Here is a 13132-nt window from a genome sequence, read left to right on the forward strand (position 1 = left end):
CTGATATACTCTGCCTTTTGTTCTGTGTTTCCTGGAACAGGACTGGGCTTAGAATTGAGCATTTTGTTAGTGATTTTGTACCCACACTTGCATCTGGGATGAACTCAGCCCTACAGCCCTGAGATGTAATAGAGGGACAGCGCTGAAATCCAACTTCACCACTAGGTGGAGGAAAAATTCAGGAAAAGAGAACATTTACTGGGACTGATGTTGAACAGTCACATCTCTGTTAGAGTTTAAGAATGTCAGTCTCTGAAACCAAATTACTTTTAATTAATAGCTTTCAGATAACTTCAAGATGCCTGTGGTTGGCAGATGGGCATAAGTTATGCAATTAAAAAACTTTCTTTTGTTCCTTGTGCTGTTTCTTCCCAACTTTTAGTGCTTGGCTCTTCAAAGATCGGAAGTAAAGACAGCCAACGCAATTGTGCTCATAAGCCAGATGCCAGGAGAGAACTACAAAAAAACAAAAAAACAAAACCATCCAGAATGATTTGATAATGAGAGTTGTGATGGATCTTTTTGCAGTGGAAACTGAAAGGATTGAGTTGTTTCACAATATACTTCAGGGCATTCTGAAAAGGCGAGGCTCAAATTCAGTGTAGTATTAGTAAACACCTTAAACCACCCAGCTTTCACAGGTTTTGCATAAATACTTTCACTGGCGTTAATACCAAAACACTTTTCAGCTACAGCAAAACTTGTATTTCATGTGTTAATGAAATATTTTATAGTAAGTGGTGTATGGCATCATATTCAAAGTTAATGATTTTGCTCTTTTTCCTCCTCTCAGGTACTATGATGTATAAAGATACCTGCCAAGATTATATGTTTGAATTTCACTTTTTACCCCAGGAAAGGGGTACTCAAGTCATTTGTGAAGGGCACACTACCTGTGGGGTCTTGTTGCATTATTCATCATGAAATGTTTACATTAAATGAAGCAGTCACTTGCTTCACAGTTAAGTGTCAAAAAATAAAGGTGCAAGAATCACTTCAGATGATTTTAAACGACATACCAGTCTTACTTTTGATTGTAAAGCTTGTTTGCAGCCTATTTTTGCAGTTTTTCGGGTTAGTGCTCATCAAGGAAACTTGTTTCTGCACAGAATTGTGATCAATGAGACCCCCAACAGCGAGGTGAATATCCTTACTTTACAACATAGTTCACTTTCATAATAGTGAACATGCAAATGTAACCTCTCTTGACTGTATATTTCTTATTAAAGGGGGTTATGGCCTGCTAAATATCACCTGGTAATGACTTCCCTCTGCATATTAATAGTGTCAGACTCATTACAAAGTAAACTTTATATTACAAATATGCTGTACACTGAACATGTGCTTTCAAAAACACACTGCTAAATGTTTTGCAAAAAAAAGAAAAATCCAGTTGTGCAGGTCTTGGCCTTCTGATTTTACTTGTACTAAAAATAAAATTAACTCCACTTACTTTGTGGTCACAGGTAAATTTCATATTTATAAAAATTTAGCACAGTTAACATATATGAACATTACCATGTAAACTTATCATGGATCTGAGTTCCATCTGTGCCTTGGTCCCAGTAACAAACCCCAGTAAAACCAACACTTTTACTGGATGAAAAGTTGCAGTATAAAGTTTGGGTAGGGCACATGGTATTCATTACCAGTTTAAGACTCACAAGGATAATGGCATGTAATGCGTTGGCCATATTATTTGTCTTGTTGTTTTATAGTGATGGGCGATGATTGTAAAATTGTTATTTCTCGGTTATGCTGTGTCCTTGTCATCTGAGGGGACCACCGATAAAGATGAAGAAACCATTGTCACTGAAGTGGAGATGACAATTAATCTTGCTTCCCTTTTATTTCACTCGTTTAGCCTGTTTCCTAATCACCTCCCTTTTATAAGATGACATCACCAACTGCAACTAACAGGTCATTATTCATTCCTTTTTTTGCAGGGCTGAAGTGTGTAGTAAAAATTATTGCGATGACATCAGTGTCTGCATCAGAATTTATCTTCTTAAGAAAATGCCACTGTGTAAATACAAACCGCTACATACCCATTAAAGTGCAAAATTTCTCTTATATTTTGCCCTTAATTCAGTTAGCACAACACGCTGTGGGTGTACAGATGTGCAGTACTCCGAAATGCATTACAAGTTGAAAGAATAAGTAAAATTTTCAATTGTATTGCATTAACAGAGTGATTCAAATTGGATTACTTGAGCCAGACACTTTACGCACATGACATTAAATTGACCGAGCATCCTGGAGGAAGGAACTGGAGGGGCAGCACTCTGCTGTTTGTGTGGTCACCATTCTATAACGTAAGGAAAATGCTAGATGTACTGAACATGGAGATATTAAATACCAGTGTTCCAAAAAATTGTTTTTTTTTTTTTTAAATCTCCTATTTTAAATGGGGAGGGGGGGGGAGTGCGGTGGTGCAGTGGGCATGGCCTGTACCTGCTCTCTGGTGGGCCTGGGGTTCGAGTCCCACTTGGGGTGCCTTGCAACGGACTGGTTCCCTGTCCTGGGTGTGTCCCCTCCCCCTCCAGCCCCATGCCCTCTGTTGCTGGGTTAGGCTCCGGTTCACTGTGACCCCGCTCGGGACAAGTGGTTTCAGTTAGTGTGTGTGTGTGTTTTTTGGTCTAGAACTGGATATAACCTTCCCTCCTTGTATTTCTGCAGCCAACCAGTTGAACTCCACACTGTGAGGATTGATAACTTCAGTTGACTCTGATACCCAACTGCGTTCAGCTGGTAGCATACTAGTTAGAGCTGGTAGCTTTGAACTCAAAGGTCGCAGGTTTGAATCTCACCTCCAGCTGTAGCACTCTTGAGCAAGGTACTTGCCCTTAATTGCTCCAGTAAAAAATTGCCTAGCTGTATAAGTGGGCAAATAATTCTAAGTTGTTTTGGAGAAAAGCATCAGCTAAATGTAAACCTATTCCATATCTCTCTCTAAGATACAAACACACACAAACTCTTGCAGAAACATTATATTGTTATCATCACGATATGACCCCAGCTTCAGCTGTAACTGTAAAATCTAATTTATGTTGCTCTCCTGGTGTAACAGTAAGAAGAAAAAAACAGTAAAAATCTTTCTTTTTAACACCGTTCATAATTGATAACAAATGTGGAGGAATTACCTGCAGTTTACTCTCCAAAGAGTGTAAACACTTTTATTCTGTCTGCCCAATGCTCTCCTTTATGAGCTAATATTGCATCTCATGTGCTGCCTCCTGCATTGTACGCTCCCCAAAGGTAGCATGTGTACAGCACACATTTCACCTCTCTACCCATAACTGGTCCAAGGTCCGAGGTTATTAAGGCAATAGTGGAGTTCTGCCAAACTGCTGAGGGTCAGAGATGACGGAACAAAGAAGGCTTCATTTCCGGTGTCTTTAGCCGCATTTAACCAACTGAATCTTTATATAGTTTGGCTTTGATACCTTTGATAATTTTGAAGTTGATGTTTGTACACGTACAGTAAAATCTCTAACCGTTTTCAGGTTTGTGGGTGTTAAAAGAAAGACTTGCTTGGGAGTATGTGAGGTACGCAAGCTGAACGTTCTGTTTCTTAAGAATACGGGAGGCCGTGATACGGCTCAGGTGGTCAATTCGCCGTCTTCTGGTGCGAAAATTGACATTTCGCTTAGAACAAATATAGAACCACCAAAAGATGCAAATCTAGTGTTGGTTCTAGGAACCAAAACAAAGCCCTCCAACAAAAATTAAAACAAGAACAATGCTCTGTACGGGTGTCTCGCTTGCTCCTTCGACAGAAAACAGCACCAAAGACCCTCTGACGGTGTACAGAACTCAAATATTTGACCTCTTGACTCACACGCTGCTCTTATTATGCTATAAATGGAACGAGGAATCCAGTTGTCCTGTTAAGAGAAAGACTGGAAACACCTTGATGGATGTCAGCCTGTAGCCTTTCGTAATGAGAGCGTTTAGCCTGTGAATTCAGACTCAACAATCAGAAGTTCAGCTAAACAAACCCAACACAAGCCTCACAAGAACCCAGACCAGTCAGCCATAACCCAGCACTCTCTAGGGTCAAAGCAGATTTTTCTGAAAAGTTGTGGTCAACATTTTCAAGTTTGTTTCCTAAATGCATGTGGACCCTGGTGGTATTGCCACCATGTGGCCTTAGAGGGGACCAGCCAACCGCGCCACCAAAGTAGAGGTGGGAGGGTTGAAACCTGTTCCTCTGTTGTACATTGAATTTCTTTTCTTATCCCTTCCCTTCGTTGACACTTTGTGTCTGAGAGGCGCGACAGCGGCCAAGCACCGCTGACCCGGTACGACAAACATGCTAACGCTAGAGGGCAACGTTTTACTGCGATGCTTGAGTTCAAGAGTGGAGCTTAGATATTTTGTTTTTCTCCTGCTCCGCTGCCTGAGTAACAGTTCGCAACCAAAATTAGGGGCCATTATATTTCAGTGTCCCTGTCCTGTCCTGAGCAGGAAGTAGTGACCCGCTCCCCTCTCCATGCCAAAGGTGTGTACCTTACATTCTGGAACGGCCTGTGCTGAATCAGTGGATTCTGCAAAAGTAAAATCCTGCTTATCTGCATGGAATTCGTTTGTTATTTGGATCATAATCACTTTTTTCTTTCCTCTTTTTACTTGTCACGCAATGTTAAGTAGTTTTTCCTTCCCTTGTCCAAGTATGTAAAATATCACATTTTAAAGCCACTCTGTGGTGGAATATCTTGTCTTGCTTTTTTCCATGTGTCACTTATGGGAGGGAAAGCAGTTAAAGACCATTAAAGTGGGAGAGATGTGTTTAATGCACAGTAGAATTTATATAAGCTTCTTTTTATAAGATCTTCTACTTTGAGGCTGTTGCTCTTGTCCTGTTTACCTTGAGCAGAGACCCAAAACCCAAATAAGTCCTCACTGAAGTTCCCTTGAGTAATAGCAAGAAAGGTGATATTAACACCCAGATTGAAAGTGCTCATATCATTTCATTGTACCGTTTTTTTCTCCAAGTCATTTCAAGTGGAATATAATTGTAAACGCTAGTACTGCAAACAGATCCATTTTATTAAATATTATATACAGATTTCTCCAGAATGAATTCCTTATGAAAAATACACAGTTCTTTTCTTCCTTACCTGACGCTTTCTCTCCATCAAGGGAGTGTCATTGTGAAACGAAGGTGAGGCTTGTGTGTCTCTGTTGACCTCAGAGCTATTTCATCAGAACCCTCGTGCTCCTGGTACGATCTCTGTTCACAATTACGTCCGAGGAGAGATGCTAGGCAAAGAACAGTCCATAAAGACCCCTGTAAGTATACCTAAAATAATTCAGTGCATCCCACCCAGATTAGCATTACTGGGACTCACTTCTAGGACTAGGCCTGTAGTGAACTGGTGGTTGGACAACCCACATAAGCTTATAAGGCTCGGGTTTAAATGGCAACGTGGAACCATCTTATAGGATCACCATCTGCAAGGTGAATAGTAGGGGTGAGGTGCAATGGGCCTAGGTGGACAGGACGGGCAATGAAACTGGCTGTGGAAATATGAAATATCATCTCTCTGGTCAAAAAGAAGTGTGACCTGGTGTGGGAGATGAAAAAGTCCTGGTTATAGTTGGTCTCACCTCTACACATAGCATGGTCTTTGTAACCAAAATTCTTGATCAGGGGTGGTCTCTCTCCTACACTGGAGTGCTTCCTCACGTGGGGATACTGAGAGCTGTGCAGTTGGAGTTCTTCCCTATGGACGAGAGGTTGCCTCGGTGCAGCTGCACGTTGCAGAGAGGAATACTCAGACTGTTGTTCATACATATGCACCAAACAGCTGTTCGGAGCATTCAGCCTTCTTAGAGGAGGCTGGCAATGTACTTAAGAGGGTGTCACCCACTGATTCTGTGGTCCTGTGGAGGGACTTCATCATTCCCGTTGGAAATGGTGGAGGTTCCTGGATGGGCGTGACTAGGAGATAAAGCTTGCCACATGTGCACTTCAGTGGTGAATTGAACTTCTGTGCTATTCAGATACCATTTGTAACAAACACCATATATGAACATAAGGAGAGTCATAAGCATCCCTGGAACCATAGCACTTTTGGCCATAAATTGCTAATCAATTCTGTGGCAATACCATCTGACTTGAGGCTATATGCTCTGGACGTACTCTGGTCAACTGATCACCAGAGGAGGCACCACTATGTGGCGCTGGCTGGTGAGACTCAATCATTCTGTAAGGGTTTTCTGGGAATGACCAGCAGACAGCTCAGTACAAGACCAATTCATATTCTACTTTTAGAAGAAAAATGAAAATTCAACTTCTGAGGAAGTCTCACATGAGTCATTACGGACTATGTTCAACATTGGGTGCCCTTACAAAGGCAACCCTACTACCCACCGGTAGACACTAAGAGTGGGGGAAGCTATTAAGCTGGAAAAGGAGGCATTCTGAGCAATGCTTTCTGGAGCATCTCCTCATTTAACTGAGAGGTACCAGAAGGCCAAGAGGGCTGCAGCAAAGGCAGTTCCTGTAGGGTATCCTCAGGCATGGGAGAAGTTAGAAGAGGCTAAACTCCTTGGAGAACTCCTTGGAGTACTTCGAGAAAGTCTTCAACATGTGGATAAATTTACTGCTGAACATGTGGACATCTATTACTATCAACATGGACTGTTTGAGCTCTCTGGTGGACGGTTTGGATATGGATGTTTTAAAAGCACTGGATAGTTTGCAGGCACCGTGGTTTGCACACCTTACTTGCGTTGCACAGAAGGCAGGCAAGCTGATATGTTGGCCTCTGCGCTTAAGAAAAGGAACAGGGTGATGTGTTCAAAGTACAGGGGATCACAGTCCTCAGCCTCCATGGCAAAGCATACTGTAAAGCAGAAGCCACCCGATAGTTAAGTTTCAGATTTGGGGGGGGAGAAAGTTGATTTTGCCCTCCATGTGGAACAATAGGCCAGCTCTGCTCCTTGGCACAGTTGTTTGAAGGAAGTGTGGGGATGTGCTAATCCACTACACATGTGTTCTGTGGACTATATGCGAGGCAGGATGGGAATATGCAATACCAGAGCTGATGATATGTGCTATCCATTCCCTGTATGAGCACACTGTGAGTTGTGTCCATGTTTCTGGCATTAAGTCAGATCTTTTCCAGGTAGGTGGGATATTAAGGCACAGCTGAAGTTTGTAGTTTGCAGATGATGTTCTCCTTTTGGACTCATCAGACTGTGACCTTTGGTATGCACTCAAGTATCTCACGATCTTATTGATGAGTGATGGAAAGGAGAATGGGAGATTGAAAGATGTGTTTCTATGAGATGTATGCTGCTTTGGAGAAAAGCTTCTGTTAAATGAATAAAAGTAAATGTAAATTTGTTGGTGCAGAGCAATCAGTTTTGAGCACACTGTCTCGATCTATAGTGATGAAGTGAGAGCTGAGACTTTGGGCAAAGGTCTTGGATTACTACTCAATCTACATTCCTATCCTCGCTTTCGAGTTAAGGTTAAGGTTAGGGTTAGGGTTAGGGTATGTGCATACAAGCAGCTGAAATGATTTTTCTCAGTAGGACCACTGAGTTCATTCTCTGTAACCAGCTGAAGAGCTCAGTGATCTGGGAAAGCCTCGTAGTAGGTCCTCAGGATTGACAGAGTTCATGATTCGATGTTAAAAGGGTTTGAGAGCTGTTCAGCAACTAGGAAGTAACTTTTCATTGCATTTTACTAAAGTCTGTCATACGAGCTTTTCAACTTCAAAAATAATACTATAAATTGTAGCCATCACTGTCCGTTTTAGCTATGTCTCTTTTAATTCTGAAACTTACTGTGTTTTTATCAGTGACGAGAATGGCCTATACTATCTCTGGAAGTAGCAGTGTAATTTTTAAAATGATTTTCTGCATGCATAGAAAACCAAGATAGTGGTGCCATGGTCTCAGGGTCTTGTACCACTAAAGCCCACTCCCTAATGTGAGCATCCACTGTGAATTAGAAATGATAAAAACCTGGGATTCCAGCAGGACCCAGAGAACTCCAGGGATTGCTGTAGGATGAGAGTGAAAATTAAAAATTAATTCCAGGATGAGACAGTAGAAGACTGTTCTACACAAGAATGAATAATAATAGAGTTCATTCAAAGCAGCAAGCAAGCTAGAAGAAAGTTTCATTTGCTCTGTAAAACTATTATTTAACTATAATTACAAATGGGCTTTATTAAATCCTGTTTGTGTTTTCTTTTGCGGGAAAACGATTATGCTAGCTAAAAATACTCTACGAGCAGTTGCAGGACAGAACTGTACAGGGAATATAAATTACAGGATGTGATTGACAAGTAACATCCTCTGTGGGACAAACTGGAAAGGGAAATATATTTTCAGCTAGACAGGATGTAAAGATTTGAAAAAATACATACATATGGCATCGGGGCTGAACAGGATACAAAAGGACAGGATTTGTAAAATTATCATGAGTGCTGTTTGTTAGTGTGGCTGATCTTTTTCTGGGTTGCGGGCAGCTGGTTTTGACAGAATGCTTCCACATGAACACATACAAGGGAAACGAGTTATTGGATCAAGCTGACTCCACCAAGAGTGTGAGGCCGGCATGTGACTGAACAGGGTTGAAAGATCAGTAGATCCTCCAGAAGAACTTCCAGATCATCTCAATGCTCGGCAGAATGCGGGGTGTGGTGGAAAAGAACAGATGTCCGTTTTAGGACTTAAGATGTATTTTTTCGGGTCATTCTAAGCAGGTATAACCAAAGAAAATAACTTGCGGTAGACAGATAAAAAATGTGTTGCTTTTCGATTCAGTTTCACAACATAGTGAACAGGAGCCACAGATTTAGCATCACACACACAGAGACCCACACTATGGGTTATTCCACATTCATGACAGTAAACACTATAACCAAATATCACTAAATCAAAGGGCGATTGAATAAGTTCAGTTATATTGTGGTCTGGATGTTCTTCTGAAAAAAAAAATCACATTCGTAGTACAATTTTATGAGTGGTTTTTCTCCTTTGACAGCCTTTCAACCTTCAAACGTGCACAAATGAAATGTTTGGCTTGGTCCAGTTTAAAATAAGCTTCAGTTTATTTTAGTGCAGTGCTACAAAAATCCTCTTCTGTCAATGTAGGATGAGACCCTCATAAAAGTTGTAATTTTTTTTCTCATGATGAAGTGCGTTTGGCATGACGTGTGTTAAGACTCAGAGATACGAGGTGTTTAATGCAAGCCAAGTAACTGCGGCTTTTTTCTATCAGTGCATACCAGTGGCCACCCACTGAGTCTGGCGAGTAGAGCTGTTTACAGGCATTCACTCTGGGTTTTGATTATGAACTTTTTAATAAGCTGCAACATCACACAAGCTGATTTAATTACTCACTTTGAAGGAAAGGAAAATTGATTTAGACTTATGAATACTCTTCAAGTTAAATATGGCTATTGCTGCGAAGTACTGTCGGCGGCAGTTATGATTAAGCTTTTTATTCTTGTGGCTTAGGCTGGGAAGTGCCTCATGCTTGTAAAACGTGATGCAATCGGGTGCATTCGGTCAGTTTTTGGTCATTGTGTTCTGTCATTTCCTCTTTCAAAGGAGGCTCAAGAGCTAGAATGGTTCCCTGAAGCTCCTTGTCACTGGGTCAGAAAGAAGAATTTGAATAAGAGGGTCTCGTGTATTTTTTGTCTGTTGACTAATGAATTAATCAAGGACCATCGAGTTTGGAGACTTTCGATTTGGTGGTGTTTAAAGATCATGTCTTTCCAGCTTCTTGTTACAGACAGTATTCTTCATGGAGGGATTGAAACCAATGTGGTACGGATTGTCTTTCAATCCTCATTCATTGTTTGTACTCGGTTTGTCCACCGCAGGGTCGTAGTGATCTGGAACCAATCCTGAAAGTACAGAACACCCTGAACAGGACATCGGTTATGGACAGAGAGTTTTGCGGATGAGAAGCTTGGAAACAGTTTCAGCAACCAACATTTAGGTTCAAGTGAAGTCAGGGAGCTGCTTTTTTTCTTTTTTTTTTTGCAAACTTTGACACCCACCCCATTGATTTTGTTCGTCCAGTTGTGGTTGAGGTGTTCCAGAACCAGTCCCAGGAAGACCAGTACAAGGTACGAGGCACATTTCTCTTGTGGAACTGGGAGATATCTGGGATCAAAGAATTTCTCTTCACTGTGAGCTCACAACAGATTGCTCTCAAAATGGGGGCTGGTGCCTCCAGGGTCTTGCCTCAGTTGGTGTTGTCAGCCAGAGTTTCTTCACTGTTTATATTTCACTGATGAGTTTCACAATGTGTTCCTGGAGCTCGACGTCTCCTGGCTCAGCACTTTGTAAAATCACGATTTGGACTGCGATCAAATTTTATACAGTAGTAGATTCACAAAGGAGCCTTTCACACCGAATTTAGTGGACAATTACATGGACTATGGAATGACTACTGTTTCATTGTCACCAACGACCGCAGTACTCTTTAATCTGTATTTACTGGGTAGAACCGTTTTCACACCGCTTTTGCGAATTCTGGGTAAAAGCACAAGAATTAGATTGATGTCTGTTGTATTCCAATACAAGTATATAAAAATCATTTGCTTATTTGATTTGGATTTGATCGTGCATTACTAACATTTGCTAATTTTCTGATCAACAAGAAAATTGAGATTTATTTCCTTTTCACTCCAGTTACCATAGCTCATCTTTAAATAACTACTTGATGATTTTATTATGTCTGACTTCCGACTTTCCATCTGAGGCAGTTTTCTGAGGTTAAGCTGTCAACTGATGCGGTACACTATTGATTACACCCAGCCGCTGCTTGCTTTGGAGCTGCTGTCTATCTTCCGATTGGCTAGACTCAGATCGTGTTCGCTTTGTGATATCATATTTAGCGGGTTTTCTTTTCCACTCCTTTTGTATCAAACTGTTCCCGCTCATTTTGGGTTTAACACTATGACTAAGGGGGGAGAATGGGTTAAGCAGGTACTTGAATCTGTATCGTACTATTAGCAAGTAATATTCAGTACATTGTCAAGTGTGAAGTTTCGCAGATTGAAGCTTTCTGTAGTTAAGCTTTTACAGTTGAAGATTAATTGTTATTTCTGCATTTTGCAATTTTGCTGTCTGATCTTCAGTGAAGAAGTTCTCGGCAGGTTGTATCCTTTGTGCCACTCTTCCTCTGGCTAAGTGGAAGGACACAAAAGTTTAGCCTTGGTCATTTCTAGTGCCTTTTCATGTCAAGTAAGGTGTGAAACAAAATATGACAATTGAACATGATGCTTTGTTGCTATCAGATTCGATCTCAGGAGATCCAGAACACCTAGAAAGAACTGACTTATCTGACTTTGCAGTTCACTCTTCACAGCTAGCTACTTTTCCACTTTGTCTGCTTGAAGGCCGTTTCTTGGGATTACCAATGGAATGTAAGGTTTTGTGTGGTTCATGGCACAAACTAAGATGGATGGCGCAGCTGGCACTACCTCCTTATGGGGGTGCCCTTCAGATAAGGGCCTGGAGAGAGAGTCAGTTGAGATGGAACTGTGGAGGGTGAAGTGTGGACAGGCTGTGCTGCTTTTTGTTGCACCTGTTTTGGTTTCAGAAGGTCATTAGAACACCAAGAAACATGGTGGATCCCCTGATACCATAGTGTAATGTATATTCTTGGTTATGGAGGTTTAAAATGGCAAAGGGTTCCATTCAGAAGGCTTGCCTGATCAGTCCACTGTACTTTATTAGAATGGCTCTTGTCGCCTGTGCTGGTAATGGATTAGTCATAGTACTAGGTGGACCTCTGCTGTACTTAGTACCATAATCCTTTTAGCTGAGACATTTCTTTTTCTTGGTTTCAGCTCCTGCTTCTACCTGTATGTTCCATCTAGTGGCTGAGAATTCAAGATAGATAGATAGATAGATAGATAGATAGATGCCTGTTCTGCTACAGTGTTGACCCCACTTCGATTGGTTTTTTTTTCTTTAAACAAATATACATATGTACATTGACGATGATGATTTAACCCTTCAGTCGAGTCCGACTTTCGGTCACTTTATGGATCAACACTCTCCGTGCTTTACAATCTTTGACCGCTTATTTCAATTCTTTCATGGTCACGTTCGTGTCGGCCTTGATTATATATGTACATTAAGCATAGACAAAATAGTGATTTATTTATCAAGGACAGACTTCTCTTTATCTTTTCTCCTGCTTAGAATTGCTTCAGTCCAGACAGTGGTAGCAAAGTTCTCCTGTTTGAAAAAGTGTACAGCAGTGGTTTTATTTAATAATTTTTGAGCAATTTAAATTGCATTTGCAGCATTTTTCTGTCTGCTATAACTGTGGAAGCATTGCTTGGAATAGTACCAGCACAATTCCGGGTATTGGTAGCATACACATTCTTTGCCGGCTGGATACACATTTGTCCAAACAACATTCTTCCTCATCCAATAACACTGAACTTATTTTCTCTATGGCTGCGGTTGTTTTTGAAGAGGAACTGTTTGTCACAGGCGTCCCACGGGAGAAGCTCATTCCTGAACCAAATACCTTCATATTTTTCAACAACTACTCTCCAAATTAATGAGTTTCTTAGCTGCCAGAGTAAACTACAAATGCTGCTTCTTATAAAGGAGCTTTAATTCTAGTGTTGAAACACATTAATGGTTTGCTGTGTCCCAGATTCGCACTTGTCCACATGGAGCCTTTTCTCACCGTGTCTTTTAACACTGGGAAGTAGAAAGGAAGAGGGAAAAAAAAAAAGAACTGAGCTGAAGGTTTATACAGGAATGTTGTAACCATATTAAACTGCTTTCTTAAGTTCTTTGCTTCGGTTTGGCTCTTTACTGAAGCAACCGGGTCTTTGTTTCAAAGCGCTGAATGCTGTTCAACACAGGCATTGTGGATTGTGTTGCAGCCGTACCACCAACGCTCATTCCAGCGTCCTAGTAAATTTTCAGAAGTTCCCCCAGCGGTTGTGGACTGCCTTCGTAAACATAGCACATAAATATGAATGCAGGCTCTACGATGATGCCAAAAATAACAAAGTGTGCGGTCGACTTAAGCTTTCACGCGGTTCTTTTCGCTAAAAGGCTCGTTTTCATTTACTGTTCTGTTAATTTCGGGAGTACAGTCTCTCGCACAAAACAGCTCCCT

The sequence above is a fragment of the Scleropages formosus genome, chromosome 11 (genome assembly GCF_900964775.1).
Source record: "Scleropages formosus chromosome 11, fSclFor1.1, whole genome shotgun sequence".
NCBI lineage: Eukaryota > Metazoa > Chordata > Actinopteri > Osteoglossiformes > Osteoglossidae > Scleropages > Scleropages formosus.